The sequence below is a fragment of the Lactuca saligna genome, chromosome 8 (assembly GCF_052625555.1).
Source record: "Lactuca saligna cultivar CGN05327 chromosome 8, ASM5262555v1, whole genome shotgun sequence".
NCBI classification, from domain to species: Eukaryota; Viridiplantae; Streptophyta; class Magnoliopsida; order Asterales; family Asteraceae; genus Lactuca; species Lactuca saligna.
Window position 1 is genome coordinate 209022845 of NC_136424.1, and position 8298 is coordinate 209031142.

The 8298-nt window shown below is 41.7% G+C and overlaps 1 pseudogene; it reads right to left on the reverse strand.

Moving 5' to 3' along the window:
- Positions 1-234: 234 nt before the first annotated feature.
- LOC145012723 (ABC transporter G family member 10 pseudogene) lies at positions 235-2034 on the reverse strand (annotated as a pseudogene).
- Between the last annotated feature and the right edge of the window lie 6264 nt (positions 2035-8298).

Below are 8298 nucleotides of genomic sequence, written 5' to 3' on the forward strand. Positions count from 1 at the left end.
ATTTTTTGTTCGATTTCCCCAAAATTGGTTTCATTTTTTATGTTTTTTAAACATATTTTAAGGAACACTTTATGACAGAAGAAACTCTTACAAAACACTAATATATAACTTGTTGGATTAACTCTTCTCCAAGTCATTAACTCAAAAACAAACAACACATAATATATAGGTTTGAACAACAAGAAACAACCTAATACTATGCTTGGATTCTAAAACTATAAAACCTCATCTTTTCTAGTTTCTGCTCCTGTAAGATCTATAACTTAACACCAATAACGAAAGAAACCGATACCCAATGATGAACACCAACATCATTCCCAAATTATACCATTTCTGCACCTCCTTCAAATTCTCCTTCTTCAAGAAATCTTCACCGGAAACCAAACACCCGCCATCGAACCGCTCAACACACCGCCATCTTCCCTGAGACCCCCCAAACTCGTTCAACAAAAAACACTCAAACGGATACCGAAATAAGCTCAAATGGTGCATGAAAATCCAATACTTCGGTATGTCATTTTTCGATATAAAATACCCCGAAAACAAAAAGAAGGACCCCATTAACCCCGCAACCACCGAGATCCCGATCATAAAATTGGGAACAAGTGCACTAAAGCACGCGACAAAAGAATTCGACATGAGTAATACCAACCAAACGATTAGCAAAAATTGAGAAAACCCATCTAATTTGGCCCGTAATCCCACTAGCCAATAAGTCGGGGTGGTGTATAATAGTGCCACAATAAAAAGAAAGGGGATGAACACGAGAGTATTCGCGATAGAGTAAGATGAAACCCGATATGCACCGATAGATGTTTCCCGCATTAGAATCCTACGTTCTTGTAAGAAAATCGGGAGAGCTTCGGATGATGAGTAGAGTAAAAACGTTAAATTGAATGCGAAAAACCCTATTTGAGTTTGCATTTGAAATTGCTTAATGTTTTGGAAGATCGTACCGAGTAGAATCCCAACTAGGGAAGCTTGGAAGATTTTCGCGACAAATAGTTGTTTCGTCCGGAAAATGTTGTACGCGAATCGCTCGCTCAGTATTGTTATTTCAGTGAACGGGCTATTCGCGTACTGTAAATGACAATCTTGAATTATGCAATCGGATTCTGGTTCTCGTTTTGGTTCAATGAGATCGAAAGTTTTTGATTCGGGGATTAGGGTTTCGATCACGTCGATTGAAAACTCGAGGACGTTGACTTGGCGGGAGATGTGGTGGCCTGCGGACTTGAGCCGGTGGTCAAGGGAATCAAGTGAGCCGTGGTGAACCATGGTTCCATCGGCTAACAACATGATTTGATCGAATAGTTCGAGAATTCTGAACCCGGGTTGATGGATTGTTAAAACGATTGTTTTTTGGTGATTTTCAGCCATTGATTTGAGCATTGAGATGACTTGAAGAGCTGCACCTGAGTCAAGTCCAGATGTGGGCTCGTCCATTAGTAAAACGGATGGATTGTGAACCAGATCGACACCGATTGACACCCGGCGTTTTTCGCCGCCAGAAATCCCGCGGTGGCTTCCGCCGCCGATTCGTTCTCCGGCAACATGGCATAACCCTAGCTCCGCCAACAATTCTTGAACTCGAGCTTTTGAGTTGTCGATTCCACCGTGAAGACGTAAACGAGCGCTATAGAGAAGGGTTTCTTCGACTGTAAGAAGCGGAAACAGTAAATCTTCTTGAGTTACGTATCCTGATACTCGCCGGAAAACGGTCGGGGTCATCGGTCGGTCGTTTACAAGCACATGACCGGAGACTCTGCACGGAGGAATAACTCCGGCGAGAACCTCGAGCAATGTCGTCTTTCCGGCGCCACTTGGACCAGCGATTGCCGTGATTTCTCCTGGCTTCACTTCACAATTGACGTCTCTAAGAATCTGCTTCTTTAAAGTGGGATTCACCTTTTTCTGGAAAATCCAGCCAAACTTACAAGATGTCGGAGATACGACATATGAAACATTCTTTGTTTTGATTGTGTATTGGGTTTTCCGGTGACCAACATCGGGTGACTCCACCGAAAAATCCATTGATGGGTTCTGATGAAAGAAAACGATGAAGGGAATTTGATTTCAAGATTAGCTTGGCACAACCCAACTGCTCTTCTTTTTCCTGCATGAACTGTGTATACATTTATATACACATATAATTTGAATTGAAATGATGATCATAAGGTGATACTTATCATGTGGGTGTGATTTTTTTTCTAGTGTTTGCATGGGGCACATGGCAGCTGTTGGGGGAAATCCATTTTTCCAGAGCAATAATTGGCTATTCCGGAACAAATTGTATTGTAATGATTTGTAACTTATGGTGTACAGATATATCTTTCTCTGAATCTATCCTTCTTGGGTCTGAAAACAGGCGTAAGTAATGTTGTCGGAGGTAATTTCATGACATGGGTTTTATTGTGTTTTTTTACACTCAAGAGAAAAGTGAAAAACACATATTATAAATGTTGCGTTGCTTTTAATCATCATGCATTTTGATAATTTGAAGAGTGGTGAAAAACGGTCGCTAAAAGGATGAGTCATGTGAACTATAAACACCCATAATGTTTAGATATCACTGGAATTTAATAATGAGAACCAGAAAATATATAGCTGCCTAATTATAACACTCCGTTAATTTCTTAATTAAACAGCAAAAGACATGTGAAACTTCAGTAATCCAGATGGATTTTCATACAACAGATAATGATTGTAGAGATACTAAAGGTAAAGGGTGTGATTTTGTCTATCAAAATTTGAGCAATATTTGTTATGTTTTGCCGATGAGCATTAGCATGCACCCTTCTTAGGTCCGGTGTATGACCCCCACTTCATTTTTACTACGAAATATATATTTCCAAAAATGATTTTATTAAAAATCCTTTCTTTCGCACCCATTTGAATATTAAATATCGTCATTGAAACGTTTTTACTTAAGAAACCCAAATATGCATTAGATTTTCAACATTTTATATTTTTATATATTTTTTGGACCTCAACTAGATTTAGTTGTGGTGTGATGCCATTTAGGGGTGTTTGGCGAAAAAACTCATTGGTTATCAACTTATAACTTATTAGTTTATTAGTTTATAAGTTAACAAGTAAGTGTATGTTAACTTATGAAAAAAATGATTTACTAGAGGTTTCCTACGTAATAAGTTATTTTTCATTGAAACATTTTTTTAACTTATACAGGTGTGAAACCTAATAAGTTGTTTTAAAAAGCTTAGCCAAAACACCCCCTTATTGTCTGTCAATTGTGTGTGTGTGTGTGAGAGGGAGAGACCATCGACTAGAATATGCCGCTGAAGATTGCTGCCAGTGGTGAATATTGTACCGAAAACCATAAGGTTTCTTATGTAAGTGAAACTGAAAAAGATGAGAGCAAAAAATAATTCACGTGCTATTCGGGTGGCGTTTTGTTTCAAGCCTTTTGCTATTTTTTTGTTTAATTTTAAATGGATTTGGGCTATTACATTTTAAGAAAGGGGCTATTTTAAAAAGATTTGAATAAAAATATGGGGTTTAGACAATTTTTTATACATTTTGTTTTGCAAAAGTATGTAAGGCATGTCCTTGAAAAATTAAAAGATAGGTTCCAATTTTTTTCATGTATATTTTACTCTTTTAATTAAAAATAGGTAGGTCCCAAGACACACTTTCATTCTACATAGATGCATCTCTCATTGCCACTTAGACAAAAAAAAAAGGGGTAGTGTTTACCGCCGATAATAGCTGTCATGTTGGAATACCAACAACAAAATACACACCACACCATACAATCTAAGAAATATAAAAGGAGGAACGATGTAATTTTGTAACACCCGTTTTCAAATCTCTTCATTATTCGATGCCATGGCCTGATTATCAGCTATCATAAGGCTTCGAACCTTGGGGGAAGAGAGAATTAGCCCTTTTTGGATGTGGATATTATAAATTAGGTGATCCAAGTGTTCGATTATGTTTCGGAGCCCAAGGGTATAACCGTGAATGGGCAGTTCGGGACATTATGAATTTTGGGTTTAATTTCGGTACTCCTTGAGTATGCAGTGCGTACTCAGGAGTATGAAGGCTGTACTCCCTTCAGCTTGAAACCCTAATTTTTAGGGTCTTACCCCTATTTAAGCTTATTGTGTTCATGAGGTCTTGCCTCTTATCAACCTCCATACCTCCTAAACCCTAATCTTGACCCGTAGCCACCATCTTTGAGTTCTTGAGCTCTTGTGAGGAATCTTGGTGTGTTCTTGTGCAATTTGAAGATATAGAATGTTATTGAAGAATCATCAGTTGGAGTGGAGTTTGGAGATCCATAAGTTACACATCTTTTGCAAATTATTGAAAGTAAAAACCTCTGATCTTGACATCTCCTTGGGTGTATCTAGTTTGGGGTGGTTTATAGCACATTTTGGTCTCTTCGGTTTGTCTTTATGAGGATGAGTTTGGTCACTAGATCTAGACGTTTTAGGTGTACTAAATGCATAAAAATGTAATCTTGATGGTTGATATCTACCCATGCATATGTATGAGCTCCTTGTTGAAGTTATAAAGTTAGGATTTGGATTTGGGACTAATTGAGCCATGCAAAAGCTCAAAGTTAACGACTTTATGGGTCAAGGCATGATTTGGAAGTAATTCTGAGCATTTGACGTTTTTGGCTTAAAGTTTTAAGAACTTTTCTAGATGGATTAAGAGCATGTAGTGTACACAGGGCGTACCTCTTGGTATGCATCACGTACTGAATCAAACCCTCGTAGATTGGTCAAGATCTGTAGTACGTTGGGTGTACCAACTGATTATGTAGGGCGTACTCAGTCTGTATGGACTTGTTTGACTTATTGAGTTTTTGTCCTTTGACCATTGGCCAGAAGTTTGACCAAAGTTGACCGATTTATATCGTGGGTCTTTTAGGAAATTAGGCCTGCTTGTATTAGGCCCATGATGGGTTTTGGGCCCAATTTGGAAATTGGGCCATACTGGTCTTTTGTTGTTATTAGTTTGGGCTTCGGATGTTGGGCCAAATGAGGAAAGGATAAAATGGACTTTTACCTTGAGTATTAGGCAATCGGTCTAGGTTTCTAGCTATAGGTGGAGGACCAATTATTTATTTGGTTTTATTTGATGTTGTTAGCATGGGGATTTTCTGGATCGGCAGTCCGAGCTTTTTTTCTATGATATTTAAGAGCTTTAGGTGAGTCTCCTCACTATACTATGGGTGGAAGGCATCAATGCCGACCTATTGGCTTGTGAGATATAGGAATACCAGGGGTGGCTCTTGTTATTTGTATAAAAGACCCAGATGTGGCTCGTGGTAAATTATATGCAAGACCAAGGATGAGACCCTGGAAAATAGATAGATAGTTTATGTGTATAGATAGTATGCTTGTTTTCTTTATGATGCTTGCATGGAAGACCAAGAAGTAGCTCCTAACACTTAATTGTATTACACATGGTTTTGGCTCTCGTCCTGGAAAGGAAAGACCATGATGTGACTCATGGCATAATGGCAAGAATATGGTTGGCACATAGCATTCTCTATATTATATGTATGGTATGTGATATTTGGGGAACTCACTAAGTGTAACATCCCGGAATCGCAGGAGTAGAGTTGAAGGGCCAAAAGTGTAAGTTTTGGAGGGTGACTCGGCGAGTCCATGGGTAGACTCGGCGAGTCAGGTCACGGCTATGGTCGCGTGTCAAGTGGCCTACTCGGCGAGTCCCAAGGATGGACTCGGCGAGTAGGTGCTGTATGGAGAAAACCCTAATTTTTGGGGTTGAGCCCTATATAAAGAGCATTATACCCCTCCACAGCCTCCCTTATTCCCCCCTTGAGTTCCAGAAACCCTAAGTTCGTGGAGAGATCATTTGTGGAGCAAATTAGAGCTTGGAGAGGTGTTGTTTGAAGAGATCTTGAAGGAGAAGTGTTTTGGATCAAAGGGCTTTGCTTGGATTCGAGTTTGGCTGCTATTGAGGAATCTTTTGGAGGTAATATCTTTGTCCTTAGGCTGTGCATTTCTAGTTCCATCATTTTGGGTTGTGTGGGGTGCTTGGTTGTGTGACATTTTGATGTTGGAGGATGGATCTGAGGTTGCTACCTCAGATCTGGAGTGGAGAAGACCTTAAGAGCATTAAAGCCCCAATCTTTGTGTTGTTAATGAAGCTACCATGTCCCAAACCTTGGTTCTAAGGTGAAAATGGCTTAGATCTCGTTAGATTCACGTAAAGTTTGCCACTTTACGTGATGGATGGATTGTAGGAGGTTGGATCTATGTTTTGGATCAATTGCATGGCCTGAGATGTGTCTGTATGGATTCAGACCGGTGGTACTCGGCGAGTCACATGGGTGGACTCGACGAGTTGCTTAAAGATGGCCTGGAACTCGACGAGTTGGAAGAACAACTCGGCGAGTAGGTTGAAGATGGCCTTGGACTCGACGAGTCCATTAATTAAGGGTATTTATTGGGTTATTGTTTGATGTTCAGTGGAGGAGTTTGTGTCAGAGTTCGGAGCAGCGGGATCTTACCTTTTCAGCCGTCAGTTTCGAGGTGAGTTATCCTCACTATATCAACAGGGTCTAAGGCACCAAGGCCGACCCTTTATTGTATTGAGATTCAGTTACGTCTATCATGTTATTGTTGGTGGTGTCTGCATCCTGGTAGTTAGGATGGTGCATGCTAGGGGACCTTGTTAAGGTTAGTTTCTCGATATACAGAGTGATGCTATGATAGTGACCGGTTAGGACGGTAGCCCGGTTAGGGTAATGATATGCTATGTGATCTGCTTACTCGGTTTGTTGATTATGACTGTTATATGGATGTATGTTTTGTGCACATGGTTGTTTGGACTAGAGATGGGTTGAGGCGGGTCCTGCTTTGTGCTGTAGGCCAAGATACCCAGGGCGGACCGGTTGTTCCGAAGGCCCAGTGAGCGGTCCGGATAGGCTGTAGGCCCCACGTGGGCGGACCAGACATGCCGAGGCTCGGAGAGTGGACCAGGCCGACTGTAGGCCCGATACGGGCGGACCAGTCACACTGTAGACTCAGAGAGTGGACCAGGTGGGTTGAAGGCCCGATGCGGGCAGACCAACCCCACTGCAGACTCGAAGGACATGACTAGACCCGGAGGATGGATCCGATGGACTGAAGGCCCGATACGGCGGACCAGTCACGGTAGACCCGATATGCATGATTGTTCTATGTCCTGTTATGTTATGTATGCTTTATATGTTTTGGACCGGAAGGTCGCGGCCTGGAAGGGCGTATACGTGGTTGGTATTTTGGGGGTATCTCACTAAGCTTTCGGGCTTACAGTTGTGGTTTAATGTTTTTCAGGTTCTTCAGGAGACTGTGGCAAGGCGAAGGCGCGATCGTACCGCTCCTCATGATTTCATAACAACGTGATTCTGGGAATACTTAAATGAATTGTATTGAAAACCTTTTGTAAACATTTTAATGAAAATCGGGTTGTTTTGAATTGGTTGTGTTTTTCGGATGTTACAAGTTGGTATCAGAGCCTTGGTTTGAGTGAATTGGGGAACACTTGTGTGAGTCCAGTCTCAAATCGAGGAGAGTTTTCAAAAGAGAAATTAAAATGGTTTTCAAAATAAGTAAAGGAGGACGCGGAGGTACGATCAGCCGGAGCCAGTAAGTAACCCCAAAATACCATACATGGTAATTGTTTTATTGAGCTTTGATAGAACAGCATGCTAGAGTTAGGCTAGAGATCTTCAGGATTTATTGATGAGTTGCCTGATTTATGATGCCTGCTAGCCTAGGGTTCCTTGTGAGAGATTTATAGTGTTCCTCTAGTGGTGAGGATAGAGCGTTGTTATGTGTGTCGCTAGGGTGTTGTGGGAGTACTTCATACAAATATGGGTTGGTGTGGAAGGTAGTATGGGCCCGTACTACTGAAAGCACGGACTCATACGCGTATCAGGGAAACCATGACCTCTAGGGTTGGGATGAGAGCTGGTTCCCGGGATAGTGGAATATGTCTGAGATTTGGTGTTTTATTTTCAGTGTGGAGATTTCAGGGCACGCTGGGAGTGGATCCGGGTCAGGATCAGGAGCAGGAGAGGGAGTTCCAGGTGGGTCTGCACAGCCAGAGGTTGTCAGCCAGATGAGTACGCACGAGTTGGATGCGAGGATTCGTGAGATCCTGCATGATGAGGTTGCCGCATTGTTTCGGGCTGAGCTGCCAGAGTTGTTTGGGTCGATCAAGACCGCCATGGTGGAGTATTTTGATGAGCGCTATGCGGCTCTCACGGAGACGGCTGCCGTGGCGGCTACCGCAGCAGTAGCGGCGGCA